This window comes from Kogia breviceps, chromosome 1 (genome assembly GCF_026419965.1).
Source record: "Kogia breviceps isolate mKogBre1 chromosome 1, mKogBre1 haplotype 1, whole genome shotgun sequence".
Classification (NCBI taxonomy): Eukaryota; Metazoa; Chordata; class Mammalia; order Artiodactyla; family Physeteridae; genus Kogia; species Kogia breviceps.
The window spans coordinates 109,228,921-109,249,336 of NC_081310.1; the positions used below are offsets into that span (position 1 = coordinate 109,228,921).

A 20,416-nucleotide genomic window follows, 5' to 3' on the forward strand; every position below is an offset into this window, starting at 1 on the left:
AGAATTTCACTTTTGCAAGACAAAAAGAGCTATGGAGATCAATGGTGGTGATGGTTGTACAATATTATGTTTGTATTTAATACCACTGAACTGTGTGCTTAGAAAATTAAGATGGTAAATTTTTTTAACATCTTTATTGGAGTATAATTGCTTTACAATGGTGTGTTAGTTTCTGCTTTATAACAAAGTGAATCAGTTATACATATACATATGTTCCCATATCTCTTACCTCTTGCCTCCCACCTTCCCTATCCCAGCCCTCTAGGTGGTCACAAAGCACCGAGCTGATCTCCTGTGCTATGTGGCCGCCCCCCACTAGCTAGCTATTTTACGTTTGGTAGTGTATATATGTCCATGCCACTCTCTCAACTTTGTCACAGCTTCCCCTTCCCCCTCCCCATATCCTCCAGTAAATTTTGAGGTATGTGTAACAATACAAAAATTTGAACAAAAAACCTGCATGTAAACATTTACAGTGGCTTTATTCATCATCCTCCAAAATGGAAACAACTCAAATGTTCTTCAACTATTGTAGTACCTGTATACAAAATAGTGATGACTGATACATGGAACAGTATGGCTTTATCTCAAATGTATCATGTTCAGTAAAAGAAGCCAGACTCAGAAAGTTACATACTTTGTGACTACATTTTTATAAAATAATATAAAAACAAAACTATAAGACAACTACCTGATGAATGAGCCCCAATGGACCAGGTCTGGGTAGATGAATTGACTACAAATGGATTCTGAGATGTGATAGAAATATTGCATATTGTAATCTTTTAAAAAATTCAATAAATCTTTATTGAACTCCCACGGGGTGTAACATAGGGGTATAATTTTATTGTTCTGAATGTGTTTATCCAGTTTTCCCAACACCAGTTGTTGAAGAGACTATCCTTTCCCCCTGGGTGTTCTTTGCTTTCCTCTGGAATATTAGTTGACTGTATATTCAGGGATGTTAATTCTGGGCTTTCTGTTCTGTTCCATTGGTCCAAGTGTCTTATTTTTGTTCCAGTCCCATACTGTTTTTATTACTATAGCTTTATAGTATAGTTTAAAATCAGGAAGTGTGATATCTCTAGCTTTGTTTTTTCCTCAGTATTGTTTTTGCTATTTAGGGTCTTTTGTGGTTCCACACAAATTTTAGGATTTTTTTTTTTTCTATTTCTGTAAAGAATGCCATTGGTATTTGATGGGAATTGTGTTGAATCTATAGATGGCTTTGGGTAGTATGGATATTTTAACAATATTAATTCTTCTGATCCATGAACACAGGATATTTTTCCATTTGTTTGTGTCTTCTTCAGTTTCTTTCAGCAAATTCTTACAGTTTTTGTTGTACAGATCTTTCACTTTCTTGGTTAAAATTACTCTTAAATATTTTGTTGTTTTTCATGCTATTTTCAATGAGATAGATTTCTTTCTTAGATGGTTCATCATTAGTGTATAGAAATACAGCTGATTTCTGTATGTTAATTTTGTATCCTGCAACTTTACTGAAATTGACTAGTTCCAATTTTTTTTTGGCTGAGTCTCTGAGATTTTCAATATACAAGCTCACATCACTTGCTAATTGCTATAGTTTTGCTTTTTCTTTTCAGATTTTAATGTCTTTTATTTCTTTGTCTTATCTAATTGCTCTAGTTAGAACTTCTACTGCTTTGAATAAGAGTGATAAGAGTGGACATCGGGCCTTCCCTGGTGGCACAGTGGTTGGGAGTCTGCCTGCTGATGCAGGGGACATGGGTTTGTGCCCCTGTCCGGGAAGATCCCACATGCCATGGAGCAACTAGGCCTGTGAGCCATGGCCGCTGAGCCTGCATGTCCAGAGCCTATGCTCCGCAACGGGAGAGGCCACAACAGTGAGAGGCCCGCGTACCGCAAGAAAAATAAAAGAGTGGACATCTTTGTCTTGTTCTTGATTTTTTTTTTTTTTTAAATTTACCCTGTTAACCTTTATTTTTTTAAAATTTGTGTGTGTGTGTGTGTGTTACGCGGGCCTCTCACTGTCGTGGCCTCTTCCTATTTATTGCAGAGCACAGGCTCTGGACGTGCAGGCTCAGCGGCCATGGCTCACGGACCCAGCCACTCCGCGGCATGTGGGATCTTCCCAGACCGGGGCACGAACCCATGTCCCCTGCATTGGCAGGCGGACTCCCAACCACTGCGCCACCAGGGAAGCCCTTGTTCTTGATCTTAAAGGAAAAGCTTTCAATTTTTCTCCATTGATTATAATGCTAGTTGTGTGCTTCTTCTGTCTGACCTTTATTATGTTGAGTTATGTTCCTTCTATGCCCAATCTGTAGAGTATTTTTATCGTGAAAGGATGTTGTATTTTGTCAAATGCTTTTTCTGCATCTATTGAGATGACTGTGATATTTATCTTTCATTTCTTTAGTGTAATATGTTACATTTATTGATTTGTATATGTTGAACCATTCTTGCATCCCAGGGATAAATCCCACTTGATCATGATCTATAATCATTTTAATGTGTTCTTGAACTCAGTTTGCTAATATTTTGTTGAGAATTTTTATGTCTATATTCACCAGGGATATTGGCCTACAGTTTTCTTTTATTGTGTGTCCTTACCTGGCTTTGATATCAGGATAATGCTGGCCTTATGGAATGAGTTTGGAAGTATTCCCTTCTGCTTAATTTTCTGGAAGAGTTTGAGAAGGATTGGTGTTAATTCTTCTGAAAATGTTCAGTAGAGTTTGCCAGTGAAACTGTCTGGTCCTGGGGTTTTCTGTGTTGGAAGGCTTTGATTCCTGATTCAATCTCTTTACTTGTTATTGGTCTGTTCAGATTTTCTATTTCTTCCTGATTCAGTGTTGATAGGTTGTGGGTTTCTAGAAATATTTCCATTCCTTCTAGGTTATCTAATTTGTTGGCACATGATTGTTCTTAATAGTCTCTTGGGCTTCCCTGGTGGCGCAGTGGTTGAGAGTCCGCCTGCCGATGCAGGGGACACGGGTTCGTGCCCCGGTCCGGGAGGATCCCGCATGCCGCGGAGCGGCTGGGCCCGTGAGCCATGGCCGCTGAGCCTGCGCGTCCGGAGCCCGTGCTCCGCAATGGGAGAGGCCACAGTAGTGATAGGCCTGCGTACGGCAAAAAAAAAAAAAAAAAAAAAAAAAAAATAGTCTCTTATGAGCCTATGTATTTCTGTAGTATTATATTTAACATCTCCTTTTTACTTTCTAATTTTATTTATTTGAGTTTATTTCCATCTTAGTTAGTCCAGCTAATGATTTGTCATTAAAAAAAATCTTTTTGAAGACCCATCTCATAGTTTCACTGATCCTGTCTACTGTTTTTCTGATCTCTATCTGTTTCATTTATTTTCTGTCTGATCTTTGTTATTTCCTTCCTTATGCTAACCTTGGGCTTACTTTGTTCTTTTTTCCTAGTTCCTTGAGATATTAAAGTTAGATTTTTTTATTTGTGATTTTTCTAATTTCTTAATATCTGCATTTATCACAATGCACTTTGCTCTCAGAACAGCTTTTGCTGCATACCATACATTTGGATATGTTGTATTTTCATTTGTTTCAAGATAATTTTTAATTTCCCTTTTGATTTCTTCCTCAGCTCACGGGTTGTTCAGAAATGTGTTGTTTAGTTTCCACATATTTGTAGACTTTACAGCTTTCCTCTTGTTGATTTCTAGTTTCGTACCATCATGGTCAAAAAAGATAGTTGGTATGATTTCAGTGTTTTAAAATTTGCTAAGATTTGTTTTATGTCCTATTATATGATCTGTCCTGGAGACTGTTCATGTACACTTGAGAAGAATGTGTATTCTGCTGCTGTTGGGTAGAATGTTTTATAAATGTCTGTTAGGTCCATTTGTTCTAAAGTGTGGTGCAATCGAATGTTTTCTTGTTGGTTTTCTGTCTGGATGACCTATCCATTGCTGACAGTAACATATTGAAGTCTCCTATTATTGTAGTGTTGTCTGTTTCTCACTTTAGATCTTTTAGTATTTGCTTAATATATTTTAGTGCTCTCATGTTGGGTGCACGTATATTTACAATTGTTATATCTTCTTGAAGTATTGACCCCTTTGTCATTATCTAATAACCTTCTTTGTCTCTTGTTACTGTTTTGGGCTTTAAGTCTATTTTGTCTGATATAAGTATAGCTAACCCCACTTTCTTTTGTTTTTCACCTATTTGGAACATTTTCTTCTATCCTTTGAGCCTATGTATGTCACTTTGACCTGAAATAAGTCTCCTGTAGGCAGCATATAGTTGGGTCTTGGTTTTTCCAACCCTCTCTGTGCCTTTTGATTGGTGAATTCAGTATGTTTACATTTACAATGATTATTGGTATGTAAGGACTAAACTACTGTCATCTTATTATTTGCCTTCTGCTTGTTTTTCATATCAATTGTTTCTTTTTCCTTCTGTTTCTGCCTACCTTTGTAAATTGGTGGTTTTCACTAGTGATTTTTTCAGTTCCCCCTTTTTATGTTTTGTGTCCCTATGGTAGATTTTTGCTTTTTGGTTACCATGAGGCTTACATAAAACAACTCACAGGAACAAAATAGTCCTCTTTATCCTGATAACAACTTCTCTTTTTTCATCTATAAAGTTTCCATCCTTTTACTTCTTTTATATTTTTGATGTCAAAATTTCCCTATTGTTGTACTGTGAATTCATTACTAAATTGTAGTAGTTATAGTTATTTTTAATTCTTCTTTCCTTTAACATTTGTACTATAATTAAATGGTTAACACAATTCTAATATAGAGTTGCAGTTTTCTAATTGTGATTGTCTATTTTTCACCTTTACTAAACTGTTGTTTACTAAACTTTACTAAACTGTTGTGTATTTTCATATATGTTTTTGTGTCACTAATTAGCATCCTTCCATATCAGCTTGAAGAGTTTTTTTTAACATTTCTTGTAAGTCAGGTCTAGTGGTGGTGAACTCCTTCACCTTTTGTTTGTATCTCCTTTATGTCTGAAGGATAACTTTGCTAGGTAAAGTATTCTTAGCTGGTAATTTTCAATCATTCAACACTTTGAATATGTCATGTCACTCTCTCCTGACCTGTAGAGTTTCTTCTGAGAAATCCACTGATAGCCTAATGGGGATTCCCTTGTAGATTACTTTCATTCTTTTCACTGGCTGCCTTTTGGATTCTTTCTTTATCATTGATTTTTTTGACAGTTCCATTATAATGTGTCTTGTAAACAGACTTTTTGTATCGAGATAGCATGGTGTTCTATTAGCTTCATGGACTTTTATGTCTAATTCCTTCCCCAGGTTTGGAAAGTTCTCAGCTATTATTTTTAAAATAAACTCCCCTTTTCCCTCTTTTTTCCATCTGGTACACCAGTTATTTTTATATTTGCTTTTCTGATCAAATCCTTAGGTTTCATAGGGCTTCTTCATTTTTAAAAAAATCTTAGTTCTCTTCTAACTGAATCATTTCTAAATTCTTATCCTCCCAGTCACTTATTCTTTCTTCCAAATGATCTGTTCTGTTACCTTTGCTCTCTGATGAGTTCTTTATTTCATTCATTGATTTATTCAGCTTCAGAATTTCTGTTTGGTTCCTAAAAAATTCAGTTTCTTTTGTAAAGAATCCTTTATGGTCATTAATTTTGTTCCTGAGTTCATTGACTTGCCTTTCTGAATTTTCTTATAGTTTATTGAATTTCTTCATAACAGCTACTTTGAATTCTTTATCAGATCTCAGTATACTGTGCCTTTGAGTTCAGTTCCTGGAGAATTATCATTTTCTTTTTGTGATACCATACCCTTGATTTTTCATAGTGTTTGACGATATGTGCCTCTGCTTTTGCAGTTGAAGTAGCAAGCACTTTTCTTAGTTAAGGATTTGTTTGCTTTGGCTGTTACAGCTCATCAGGCTGGCAATTAGAAAACTTTCTTTTGTTTTCCAGAAGGTGGCGCTGTAGCTCAAGTTTTAGGTTTCTCCTGTAGAGGCTGGCTCTTGGGGCTATGCTTGGGAGTTGTAAAAAGAGCTGGCATCAGAATTGGGGGAGACTTGGGCTTAGGAACTGAGACTTTGGGGGTGCCATGGCTTGGTAGGGGTATCCTAGAGTGGGGTCTCCCAAAGTCCTGAAGCAGATGGCAGGAAACATGTTCCTTCAATGCCCTTTGATAGTCTTATCTGCCCCCTTTCCTTTCCTCTTCCTCCCCACCACCCCTAGTCATAGAGGTCCCTCCTCAGAACTACAGGTCTGCTGGAGAGAATTGGGACCCTCCAACTGCGACCCACCTGCATCTGGGCAGTTTTGTCACTCACCACTTTTGCTTTCCTCCTCCTCTAACACAGAGGTAGCTGCTTCCATTGCTAAAAGTCCAGTGTTGTTTAGGGTCACTTGGAGAGGGGGGCTGCCTCAGCAGGTTCCTGCCTCTCCTTTGGCTCCAAACTTGTCTCAGTCCTGCTCTAGTGGCATGCTGGGCTCCCCCATCAGGCTGGCTGGACCTCCACAAATTCTCTGTCTCCTGTGAGGGTCCACCCAGTTGTGTGTTCTCCAGGTTCCATTTCTCCCAATTGGAGCAAGTGAGAGTAAAGCAGACTCATCCACTCCCTTGGATCTGCAGCCCCATCTGAGGTCCTATCTACCTACTTTGAATGCACAGGTGGGTAGAAATCTCCTAGGTATCCTGGTATAAAATGCAGAGGACTTTTGTGTGGTTATGGATGTCCAATTAGTTGTAAATCTAAGGGGAGAGAAAAAAGGAACAATAAATACTACCATGATGCTGATGTCATGTTAGTTTTGTTACTTTTTAGCGTGGTTATTTCTGTAATGCAAATGGTAATTGTCTTATTCTTTGGTCTTATTTTCTATATCAATAAAACAAGATTATTATATTTAGATATGTGTTTTCAAATTACCAAAAAAAAAACGGACATTACAATTAATGGCAGATTTTTTATAAAGCTACAATTTCATGACTTTATATTAAAATATGTTTTTATACAATGTTTTGAAATTTTAGTTATTACTTAAAGTCTGGAAACCACTGGACTAGTTTATTCAAATAGTCTCAAGGTTAACATTCTCTGATCTTATGGTTTATTCTTCCCTTGACTTCCTACATCCCAAGAGAAAGAAAATGTCATATAAGAATATTTTATGAATCAAATATCTTAAGGGAACTTAATGGTTGTATCAATCAGGATAGAATAAGTTATGCTGTAGTAACAAAGAACTAAAAATTCTCAGTGCCTTACAATAGCAAAGTTTATTTCTCTTGTTCATCTCAGATCAACAAGGGATTCTTTGTATCAGTCACTTTACATTCTGTCACAGAAACATATTGACACATGTTTTACCATATAGAAGCCCCAAAGTAAAACATTACTTCTGTTTGCATCTCATTGCCAAAGCAAATCACGTGAGCACTCCTGAATTCAATAGGACAGGGATATATATTTCACCTGCAGGGAGAAGCACTGAATATTTATAAACAACAATATATTCTGTAGGTGAGTATGATATTAGGAATAAAAACTAACAGAAAAATGAATTTTATTTAAAATGAAAATTAGAAAAACAGGAAATTTGAGAATAACTCTTACTACTCCAATCTTCTGAACATATTAATATTAGCTAAACAGAAATTTCCAGATATCAGAATATCTTCATATACAATTTTTTTTTTTTTTTTTTTTTTTTTAGAACAACCCAGTGAGGGAGATTAAAAAGACTGAATTGTGGCTAAAGGCTCACTACAGAGTTAGATCGTTTGGTTTTGAATTTCAGTCTCAACATTTACTAAAATATGTTCATGGACAAATTGCATTACTTAATTTCTCAGTGCCTCAGTTTCCTTCTCTTAGGACTGAATATAATCGTAATTCTGTCCTGAATTTATATATCTGTGAGGAGTCAAAGTGATAATACATGGAAATGGCACATAGTAACACTCAATGCATATTGCTAGTTGTTAATTATTTTTTGTATTTTTATCATTTATCAACAGTACTATTATTCCCATTTTCTAAATGAAAACCTAAATGCAATCTGTAGATTTTAATGTTTCTCTGAGTTTCACATAGTAGATGGCAAAGCTTGGATTCAAAATTAAATTTTTGGTTTAGAGATTTTGTTTACATTCTAGTCACACTTATTTAACTAATTTGACACAATCATATTCTAATCTGTGTCTTTAAAGTTATTTTAGCAAAAGGTTGTTGTGTTTTTTTTTTTTTTTTTCCTATAGATTGATATAAATGGTTCAGGAAAAAAAAAGACTTGGCTGAAATTGGGAGAGGATATTGAGAATGAGAAAGGAAGACAAAGAGAAAGCAAGCAACTGAAAAGGTACAGTGTAATTAGAGTAGGTGGCAGGGGAGCCAACTGAGCTGGCGGAGGGAAGTCAGTGATTTGCTCAGGAAACAGGAGTGATAGTGACCAATCTGGTGCTGTGGTGGAGCTCAGATTAGACTTTTTGTACAAATTGGATTTGGAGAATTAGAGCAGGATTGTAAGACCACCTACTGAAAGGAAGAGTATTATAGGAAATCTATAAAGTCCTAAATTCAGCATTTTTTTCCTAACTGAAGAGAAAACAAAACCAGAACTGTGTGACTTTGTTGTTTTATAATTGAAATGACTGAACTGTGGATTTGAGAGACTGCTGACTTTAGGGAAGTCGATGTGGTAAGTTATTTTAATGGTTTTTGTGTATCATATAGTTCCCCTCTCCCTTTTTTTTTGAAATAGATGGTTTCTGTCATGTGCTTTGATATAGTTCAGAGTCTCACAATCTGTTTTAGGTTTGTTGACAACTCAAGTTTCAGTTTCCAGCAGCATAGACTATTTGTGTTTGAAATGCATCTGAGGCTTGGCTCAAAATGTTTCTCTCATTTCAGAAACATGGTATGCAAACTTGATTATCTTTGCCTTCATTTCTCTAATCTTCACATGTGACTTATTATCCTGAGAATAAACCTTATGGGTAAGTCTGAGCTAACAATTTTTTTCTTCTTAACATTGGATATGTTTTATTAAAACTTCAAATATAAATACTCCCTAAAAAGTATTGCTTTGTTGTTAAACTATTACTAAATATCTTATTTAATATTATTTAGGCATTCCCAAGACATCTCATTTAGCACATTATAGTAACCATAAGAGCTTTAAAATAAAAAGAAATTTCCTCTATTTAGAGCAATCCAGAAAAAATGAGGTGTGGGCAACAGAGCATTGATATTAGTATCACTAACTCTGTACAGCTAATCTGAGGAGAACCATTTTAGGAAAACTATAATGGGAAGTAGACATAACAACTATTTCAAGTTCTTATTTTTTTGTTTTGTTGTTGATGCCAAAGATATCAAGAATTTGTTTGCATTGTTTACTTCCCATGATATAAATATACTTTAGTTGTTTTAATGCCTCTGCTGTGAAGTTTATAGCTCTTTAGATTGACTGAGATGAAAATTAAGATTAAATGAGAAAACATATGACAATGGCTGATCCTTGGTAGAAGCTTATTATATGTTTGCATATCTCCACCTATGCTAGGATGCTAATAAAATCCCCCAAATTGTGTTTGCAGGTTATCCTTTATTTTAATAATATTTTTAAATGCTTTGTGAAAAACACTTATTTGTTACTTAAAGAACAGTTCAGAGATAACTGATGAGGCAATGAGGAGAAGTTGTTTCAAAACTAACAGGTAGACTGCCAGAAGCTCTAAAGAGTTTTTAAAAAAGAGAAGAGAATGGGGAAAAATTGCAGGTAGAAAACATTGCTGGTTCCTTCTTATCACCATCTGTTCCTCTTGGGGATAAAAATACATCTGAGGGCTTCCCTGGTGGCGCAGTGGTTGAGTCCGTCTGCCGATGTAGGGGACACGGGTTCATGCCCCGGTCCAAGAGGATCCCACATGCCGTGGAGCGGCTGGGCCCCTGAGCCATGGCCGCTGAGCCTGAGCTTCCGGAGCCTGTGCTCCACAACGGGAGAGGCTACGACAGTGAGAGGCCCACGTACCACAAGAAAAAAAAAAAAAAAGTCTGAGTTGTAGAAAGTATTATTAGAATTTGGGAATAGTGGAAGGGAAAGACAGAATGTCCAAGTAATGATAAGTGAAAGTGGGAAGAGAACATGAGTTTCTAGCAGTTTGAATAGTACCAGAGTAAAAATAGCAATAAAATAATAACAATATTACAGCAACCAAATACATTGAGCTTTTACTGTATCCATGCACTGGGATAACAGCTTTATATGTGTTAATCCATTTAATCATCATAACAACTCTATGAGGTACATACTACTTTTTCTAGTTTACAGATAGATTTAGAGAGGTTACTTTCCAGGATCACATAGCAGATAAATGGTAAGGTCAGGATTTAAACTATGCATTGTCTAACTCCTAAGGTCATAGTCTTAACCATTACATTTTAACATTTGGAACCTTGGGTCAAGTGTGAAGTTCAAATGTTCTCTTCTCTAACTCTCAACTCTTTATCACCATCAGCCCTATGTCATCCACTATTTAGTCAGTCTTCTCTCCTATTCTCTTTCTAATATTCATGTACATTCAGATAGTCTGTTGTCCTCCTTGCAAATTTTCCTTCCTATTTGCTTTTGAATACCTTTCTTTGGTAATTAAACTCCTCTCCCTACATTAAAGGTAACTCTTTATATGTTCCCTACTACCTGCCCTATCATATAGACTGCAGAGGTATAACATTGTATTCAACATTTCTATTGGTACCTTGTCAACTTTCAAGGGTCCAGCTCTCCAGGCCTGATAATCCCACCAGAGTGAACTGGCCTTTACATACTAGTTGCTTATGAATGGTATCTGTTCCCACTGGTTGGTGTCTGTGCTAAATTAGTTGTTAAATATTTTGTGTGCCATTTCTGAAGCTATCATTTCTTTGTTGAAAGCTGCCAAGTCTCTCTTCTTCTTTCTTCATATCTAATTTTTTTTATAGTCCAAACTCAGTATATTCCATATTAGCTCTTCAGTTTCCTTAAATCAATCTGCCTCTAGGTTGCACTATGCGTGATAATGCCATTGTCATTGTTCCACTCACTAAACTTTAAATCATAGGGTCCTCTTTGATTCTTCCTTTTCTCTATTCCCCTACATCTGATTAGCTACCATTTCTGCAGAATTATCTACACCAAATCTATTGCATCTCTCCTCTCTATATCAATTCATTGCTGAATAACAATAATTTATTATGTCTCATATGTCTATGGTTGACTAAGTAGTTCTTCTGCTGATTTAGCTCTGGAACAATCATTCAACTAACAGTTAGCTAGTAGGTCAACTCACATGGTTAGAATGGCTAGGGTCAATTAGATCTCTCCATGTGGTCTTCCCAGTTATCATCACAACACAGTGGTCTCAGATTTTCAAGAGATGTGCAGATGCTAATCAAACTTCTATTGGCGTTTGTGGCTTATTTGCTGACATCCCTCTGGACAAAAGTTATAAACCACTTCCATAATCTATGTAGGAAGATTCCACAAAAATATGGATACTGCCAAGTGTCATTCATTGGGTGGCACTTACTGTTAAAGTTTACCAGTCTCCTAATTTTCATTTTTACTGCTGAAATCATAGTTCAGATTTTCATCACTACTGTTTTACTACTGCACAAGTTTTCGATTGTTTCTATCTCAGTTCTCTTTGCCTGCCAATTCATCTGCTATACTCCAAAAGCTCTAATCATGTTACTTTCCTTTTTAAAAACAAACAAATGAATAAAAACCTTCTATAACTTCTCATAGCTATCAGAAGAAAGTCTGCTTTCTTCTCCCTGACTTTGAGAGACCCCCAATATAACTTTCCTAAGTCCTATGGCTACCCTGCTTCTAACTCAGTGTTTTACAAAACTATATTAATTTCTTGCCGCCAGCCGCGGCGGGTCCTCAAAGTGTAGCAACAATCGACAAGAGGGGGTAGGGAACTGAACGCACCAAGGTATGGGATCAGAAGGGCACAAGCAACTCATGGTTGCAAGGCAAGTTTAATAACAAAGCATAGCCATATATATACCCCTAAAGCAGGGAATGTGCTTAGTCACGGCTTATCGGCATCAGCTGGTTGATTGGCTTCTCGGCTTCTCCCTCAAAGGCACCAATTTCCCCTCCAAGGTTGCTTTTCCTAGCTTTAGGGAACAACCAGGGACTCCCAGTAACTGAGCAGGTCCCCGGAGCGATTTGGCCAAAGGCCATCTCCTTTTTTACGTTCATACCATAAAGTCTAGGATGCATACCAAGGAGAGTACAATCGGCCCCTGAGGCTTATGAGGGTCTTAATGGCGCCTCCTCAGAGGGCAATGCTCGCCACATTTTCATGCTATTTTCCTTGCCCAATTCCTACAATTGCTATTTTTTTTCTTACTTAAAAGCCATTTCACCTTATCTCTTCATTAAAATCAAACCCATTCTTCAAGTCAATTTTACCTTCCCGTATTCCCATCAGTCATGAAGGATTTTCCTATTAAAATCCTAAAGCACTTTACTCATCTCTCTCTTAAGATAGTGATCATATCCTTCATTTTATTATTGTTATTGGTATTTGTGCATGGACGTGTCCTTTCTCAGACATAGTATGAGAAAGGTGCTACAACAGTGCTGTCCAATAGAAATATAATGAAAACCACATATGTAATTTTTAAAAAATTAGTAGCCATATTAAAAGAGGTAAAAAGAAACTAGGAAATTTAATGTTAATAATAAACTTTATCTAGGCTAATGTATCACAAAATATTATCTCAGCATGTAAACAATATACTAATTAATTTTTTACATTGTTTTTCATGCTAACTTCAAAATCTGGAGTATATTTTACATACATATCATATTTCTGTCCAGATAAATCATATTTCAAAGGTTCAATAGCAAAGTGTTGCTTTTGGCTACCATATTGGACATTACAACCTGAGAATTCTATGAGAAACATTGGTGTAGTACAGAGAATGTTGACTCGTGGTAGGATGATTATCAGATTTTGGCTTTGTTACTTATTATATGAGCCTGAACAATTTATTCAGTCTCTCTTAGCCTTAGTTCCTTTATGTATACAAAGTTTTTGCAAGGATTAGAGTTGACTGTATTACACAGTTTCTGACATGGTGTTCATTTACTTTAAAAAAAATCAATGTGGACATGACCCAAGCTACACCAATGTCTTGCACAATACCTGGAGTTTAGAGTCTGTATATTGTAACCATTTATTGATCACATAAGTCATTATGCTATTTGTTTTGCAAGGGATATTAAATATGAAGTCTACCTTTAAGAAGGTTGGTCCCAGGGCTTCCCTGGTGGCACAGTGGTTGAGAGTCCGCCTGCCAATGCAGGGGACACGGGTTCGTGCCCCGGTCTGGGAAGATCCCACATGCCGCGGAGTGACTAGGCCTGTGAGCCATGGCCGCTGAGCCTGCGTGTCCGGAGCCTGTGCTCCGCAGCGGGAGAGGCCACAACAGTGAGAGGCCCGCGTACCGCAGAAAAAAAAAGATTGGTCCCAGAATGATGGCCATATAAATACTTAGTTTTTATAATATAAATCAAATATCACTTAATAATATCATATAAGTTAAAAAGCTGTCTTACAGAGGAGTCATTAACTACTCCTGGGAATATCAAGGTAAGCTTCATACAGATGCTTTTTCAACTGTATCTGAAAGGAAGAGAAGTTACTAGATATTCAGGGGTGATGGAAGGGAACCATAGAAAGTTAAATAAAGTGCATGAAAGTCATGGAGGAATAAAATTCCTTGTAAAATATGAAGAAATTTTAGTTTTGCAATGGATAGGTGTTAGGGAATTCATGTTTGTGTTCCACCCCACCAAAAATTCAAATGTTGATACCCCAACTCCTAATGGAATGGTATTAGGCTATGGGGACTTTGAGAAGTAAATACATTAAGGTGAAGTCATGAGAGTAAAGCCCCCCTGATGGGATTAGTGTCCTTGTAAGAAGGGAAAGAGACTGAGATTTTCTTTACTCTACACCTTATGAGGATCCAAGAAGAAGATGGCCATCTGTGAACATGGAAGGAGGTTCTCACCAGACATTGGATCTTCTGATATTTTGGTCTTGGGTTATCCAGACTCCAGAAATGTGAGAAATAAATATTTAATTATAAGCCATCCAGTCTATGGTATTCTTGTTATAGCAGCTTCAACTGAATAAGAAAACAGGACACAGAGTATATTCATAAAGTGGGTGAATATGGACCCACTTTGGGTCCTAGAAAGGACCAAAGGAGAGCATTAGGATTCATAGAGTGCTCTTGGTACCCCCTCCAAAAAGCTAGTACTTCCTCATTTTTCCTCATCTTAATAAATGGTATCACCAAATACCTATTTCTTTAATATTTCTCTTTCCCTCATTCTTCAGCTTGAATCTATGTATAAACCTATTGCCTTTCTACCTCTGAAATGTATTCTGTCAGTGTAGCACTTGAAGCCACTTACTACTTTCCTAGACCACTGAAAAAGCCTAACTGATCTCCTTGCCTCCACTGTTGTCTTCCTGTAATCCAATTTCTTCACAGAAGAGGAAGAATAATTTTTTTTAAGTAAATCAGAATCTCTTAGCTCCCCTTCTTTGAGCCCCAATGGCTTTCTCTTTTATTATGTTCCAAAGGGTCCTACACGATCTGGCCTACCTCTTTGACCTAATCTCGTTTTACTCTCCCCTTGATCACACATTATTCAGATGCACTGCCTTTATTTTATTTTATTTTTTTAGTGTCACTGAGTATTCTAAGCTTTTTTCTACCTGGGCTTTTACTATTGTACTTTCTTCTATGTAGGTTGCTCTTACTTCTATCTTCAGTAACGGGCTCCTTCTAATCCTTCAAATTCTACCTAAAAATCACTTTCTCTGAGATACCTTCCCTGACTATTCAGGCTAAAATACCCTGATGGTGAAGTCATTTTCTATTTTATTACACTGTTATTTCATACTAGTTCTTACTGCCATCTTAAATGTTTTATTATTATTATTATCATTATTTACTCATGTATTTTCTTTCCTTTCCATTAAAATATAAGCTGCTTGAGAACAAAATCTTGTCTGTCTTGTTCATCATTGTATCCTGAATATCATCCTTGTGCTTTAGCAAAAGGCAGACACTCAGTTAATGCTTGTTGAATGAATGGATCTTTTCCCCCACATGTACTATATTCTTTCTAGTAGTATTTCATGTATTACGAAGGAAAATGGATGTGAATGTATTAATCTAGTGTTTTATCAGGTATAAGAGATATTTGGTTATAAGAGATAAGATATTTTAAAAAGCCACACTCTACTGCTATAGCCAATGAATTAAGCAAAGGATTTGATAGAGGGGGCAGGGGGAAAGGTCTGTTTCCTCAACTCACGGTCATTCATCTTCCAAATAGTTTCTTAAATCCTAATGCAGAAACTTCAGTAACTAAAAATATTGGTTGTGGTACCAGAACTGAATTGAAGATTGTTTCTTTTTGAAATCGAAATATTGCAAATGTTTGCAGTAGGTAGTTAAGGCAGTATTTTGACTGTGAATTCAGTTGGCTCTAATTGTTATTTTCCTTCTATTAGTGTAGGACTTTAGAAATACGATCTAATCCTGTTAAATAATAATTGCTTACAGACTTTTTATATGTGTATATATATATAAAATGGAAGATGTTTAAAAAGGTTAATATTCCCTCAGTAAGGAAAACATTGTTATAAAATGTCATTTAGATCAGCTCTAATAAGTAACCAACTTGAAAAACTCAGAAAGGCATTAAAAAAAAGTATACTTAAATAATTATAATATCATTACAATCAACATTTTGTTACGTTTTAGAAGATTCTCATTAACCTTTTTGTCAAAGGCATTTCTAAGAACTCAGAAAAGCATGTTGAAAAACATGTTTGTTGCCATTAACACCATTTGCCCAGCTATGTATCTCTAATGTATGTCTGTATTTCTTACATAGGTTGTTTCTAACAATTAGTTAGGGGTAGCTGATTTAATGATGATTCCCATACAAAGTCATAACACTTGGGTGCTTTTCACAATATAAAGGCCCTTTCATGTTTAATAAGTTAAAAACTAAAAGAAATAAATTATGCACTCTATAATAATTAATTATCTGGAGCTCACAGGAAATATTCTCCTACATTCTCTATATTCTTTTTCTCATTCTCTTTCCAATGGCTTTCACATGTTATTGTATGGCTTTGGTTTCCTCTCTTAACCCCTAATACGAATGGATGTTTATGTAGGGCTCTCATGACACCATTTACTCTGAGGTTTCTTTCTGATCCTCTAGCTATTCTTCTTCACCTTGACTGTAAATGTGGAATTTATTAACGCTTTCATCTAGGTCTTCTTATAACTCTCAGTTGTTTTATTTTAATGATTGAATAAGAAAATAGAAGCCATAACTTGGAAGCTCTCTCTTCTTTTCACCCACAAATCTATCTATACTTGCCCCCGTCATTTTCTTCTATCCTCCTGTTAAGATGAACAAAGTGCACTTCATTTTACCAAAGTCCATTCCCTCCGTTTTTACCTTTGTGAGGACTTTATTTCTTAAATTATCCTTTCTTTTCGGATTTAACATTCTTTCTTTTTCTGACAGATTAGTACGCTCAGATTACATATCTCACATTAGAATCTTTCAACTAAAATATCCGTGACCCTCAGTTTTTCCCTACTTAGTCAAACTGCTGAGTTTTCATCACACAGTCTCAACATCCTCAACACTAGTCATTTTTCATCTCCTTACTGTTCAGTTTCCATCATCACTTTATTTAATCTGCTCTTGTCCACATCAAAATATTTGTTACTCATACAGTGTACCTTTTTTTTTTTTTTTTTTTGGCGGTATTCAGGCCTCTCACTGTTGTGGCCTCTCCCGTTGTGGAGCACAGGCTCCGGACACGCAGGCTCAGCGGCCATGGCTCACGGGCCCAGCCGCTGCGCGGCATGTGGGCTCCTCCCGACCTGGGGCACGAACCCGTGTCCCCTGCATCGGCAGGTGGACTCTCAACCACTGCGCCACCAGGGAAGACCACAATGTACCTTTTAATCCTCATCTGCTCTTCTTCACAATAGTATTCAATATGGAAAGACACTCTCACCTCCTCTCTTCCTTTGGCCTCTGTGATTGTACTCCTTGTTTTCCTTCTCTCTCACTAATCGCTCTTTTTCAGATTTTTAAAATTGTCTTAGTTTCTCTTTGACCTAAGAACTCATTTGGATCTAATTCTCTTTCCTTTCAATCCTCTCTTCGAAGTGTTTGCCATCATTTCCATGAATTTAAAACACATGCTTTGGCATGGAGGCCTGCATCTTGAAAGCAGATCTTTTCTTGGACTTCAACCTCACATTTACAAGAGATGCTTCACATCTCTACTTCACTATTTCACAGACATCTCCTACTTAACATATCCAAAATGTGACCTTCAATTTGTTTCTTCAAGAAGCCTTTTGGTATTCCCCACTGCTCTGTTTCACCACTTACTAAGATACCTGAGGTATTTCCTTGATTTTTTCCCCCTTCTCTTAACAACTTGCCCTACTTCTTCATATAAATCTTAGCATGATCTATGAATTTTTATCTTCAAACTATCTCTTAATTCCTTGTACTTCTTTTCTTGTATCCTCTTCCACCTCTTCATCCAGGTCATCATTATGTCTTGCCTATGTTCCAAAACAACTTTTCTCCTGTTTGTACTGTTTTACTTCCTCAATTGATTTAACTACAAACCACAAAGTAATATTCATAGTATTTAAGTCAAATTACAAACTCACATGCCTAACCCTATTATATTTTTATTGCATTTAGACTAAAATCTCAACTCCTCATGATAACCTACAATACTACACATTATCTGGCATGAACCTAGCCCTCGAACTTCAGCTTTGCCCTTTCCCTTGGCAATCCCATACCCTCAGTCATGATGGCCTTTCTTCATTTACTTGAATGGGCCATGTTATTTTTCACCTTGGAGATTTTTGGGGGTGTTTACCCCCACTTATTTTGGAATGCTCCTAACCCAGGTTTTAGTATGGCTGGCTCCTGTTCTTTATAAGTGGTCCCATAACTCAGTGACTGGCATCACCAGTCATTCAGTTCTGCAAGCAAGAAATCTGGTCTCATCGTTGAAACCCTCTTCTGATATGTCACTCAGACCATCATGCATTCAGCATCACATTCCTAATTTACTTTCTAAATATTTCATGACCGAGTACTTTTCTCTCTCCACTGCCACTATCTAGTCATGCTTTTGTTAAATGACTAAAATCTCTTATTTTACCAACATTATTACGAAGAAAACACCACAGACTCACAATTTAAAACCAGATTTTATTGTAACAAATGCATTGCCGGATGGACGCAGGGAGTCCAAACACAAGCCACGGCCTGGGAACACCTCACAGCAGTTTTGTAACACATAAGAATTACATGCTTTCTTTTAGGTAAGATTGTACACAGAGAACCCTTTTAAGAATTTCCTGGTCATTAGCAGGAGAGTAGGGTAACCATGATAATCAGGTATGTACGTCCGGGAAGGGAAAATGAACATTATAGACTTAAGGCTGCAAACTTCAAAAAGGAAATTTGAAAGGGATTCTATGATGGGATAGCAGTATTTGTACAGGGAGCATATGTGTATAGAGGTTAAAGAGCTTGTCCAGGAGAATGAAACATCAAGGACATCTATTGAAATTATTACTATTAACATATCAAACTGATAGAATTTCACATTCTGTTGATTGTGGAGGGGCTCGTTTCAGCATCAGCATCTACCTTAGCCTTTCCTCTAATCATTCCGTTGTCTACTGTGCATCCAGAATGGTTTTCTCAAATCAGAAAACCACCACCAGCACCACCACCTTTCCAAAATCCTGTCAATGGATTACCACTTACCTCAGAATAAAAGGCCAAAATTCTTAGCAGGGCTATTAGACCTTTCTGCCTCTGAAGCCTCATCTCCCAAACTCTCCTCTTCAACTTTTTTTTTTTTCCCCTATAGCCATACTAATCTTTTAGTTACTCAGATTCACTGAGCTCCTTTTATCTCCTCAAGTTCAACTCTGGGAAATTCTGCCTCTTCTGCTTGGAAGGATCTTTTCTCACCTCTTTCTCTAATTAACTGCTATTCATCATTCAATTCTTAGTTCAAAGGCCACTCCTATAAAGTCATTTATCCAGGATTAGATCAAATTCCCCTACTATTGTCATGAGTTTCTGTACTTTCCTTCTTACCACTCACCCTAAATCTATAGGACAGTGTCTATTGTGGTCTTTATTGAATCCTCAGTCGCAGCACAGGGTCTGGCAGATATTATTTAAGAACTCAATAATTATTTGTAAAATAAAGTGACATAATGAAAGAGACGAAGAAAAGAAAAATATGTCAATTTTTGAGAAGTAGAAACTTAGTAAAGATAAGGCCTTGGAATAGAGTTATTCCTCTCATCCTCAGTCTAATTCTTCCCACATTTCACCAATTCCTGATTACCTTGATTTCTCAGGTCATAAATGTCCCGGGATCTCAAGAGAAGCAGAAGAAGTATAGACATACCTCAGAGATATCGTGGGTTCAGTTCCAGATCACCATAATAATGCGAGTATCTTAATAAAACCATTCACAGAAATTTTTTGGCTTCACCAGTGCATGTGAAATTTATATTTATAGTGTAATCTGTTAAGTGTACAATAGCATTATATCTTTCAAAATGTACATGCCTGTTTGAAAAAATACTTTATTGCTAAAAGAGGCTCTCATCTGAGGCTTCAGTGAGGCATAATAGTTTTACAGTAATAGCATCTAATATCACTGATCGCAGATCACTGTAATAAATATAATCATAATGAGAAAGTTTGAAATATTGCGAGAATTGCCAAATGTATGACAAAGTAACAAATTGAGCAGATGCTGTTGGAAAATGATGGCTTTAAAGTTGCTCTGTGCATGGTTGTCACAGACCTTCAATTTGTAAAAAGTGCAATATCTGCAAAGCACAACAAAACAAGGAAAGAGATATGCCTGTATTTGACAAAATTCAACATTCTTCTCTCAACAAATGAAGTGTAGAAGGAATGTACCCGAACATAATAAAAGTCGTACAGGACAAGCCCACGGACAACATCATACTGAAAGGTGAAAAGCTGAAAAATTTTCCTTTAGTATCAGGAACCTCACCTCTCCTCATTTCTATTCAAAATAGTATGGGAACTTCTAGCCAGAACAATTAGGCAAGACAAAGACATAAAAGACATACAAATGAGAAAGGAAGAATAAACTTGTCTCTGTTTGCAAATGACATGATTTTATATATGGAAACTCTTAAAGGCTCCAGCAAAAATCAACAAATTCAGTAAATTTACAGAGGACAAGATCAACATGAAAAAATCAATACAATAACAACAAGCTATCAGAGAATGTAAGAAAGCAA

The 20,416-nt window shown here is 36.6% G+C and overlaps 2 protein-coding genes across 2 annotated transcripts in view; both read left to right on the forward strand.

Annotated features, from left to right (window-relative positions):
- Positions 1 to 8,303, forward strand: part of RNPC3 (RNA binding region (RNP1, RRM) containing 3) — a 49,395-nt gene extending 41,092 nt beyond the window's left edge. Inside the window, exon 16 of the transcript XR_010841890.1 lies at positions 8,218 to 8,303. The gene's annotated coding sequence lies outside the window, so the exon portion shown is untranslated. The remainder of the gene's footprint in view (positions 1 to 8,217) is intronic.
- Positions 8,304 to 8,320: 17 nt separating this feature from the next.
- Positions 8,321 to 20,416, forward strand: part of LOC131750702 (pancreatic alpha-amylase) — a 34,395-nt gene continuing 22,299 nt past the window's right edge. Inside the window, exons 1-2 of the mRNA XM_067040980.1 lie at positions 8,321 to 8,657; positions 8,870 to 8,955. The gene's annotated coding sequence lies outside the window, so the exon portion shown is untranslated. The remainder of the gene's footprint in view (positions 8,658 to 8,869; positions 8,956 to 20,416) is intronic.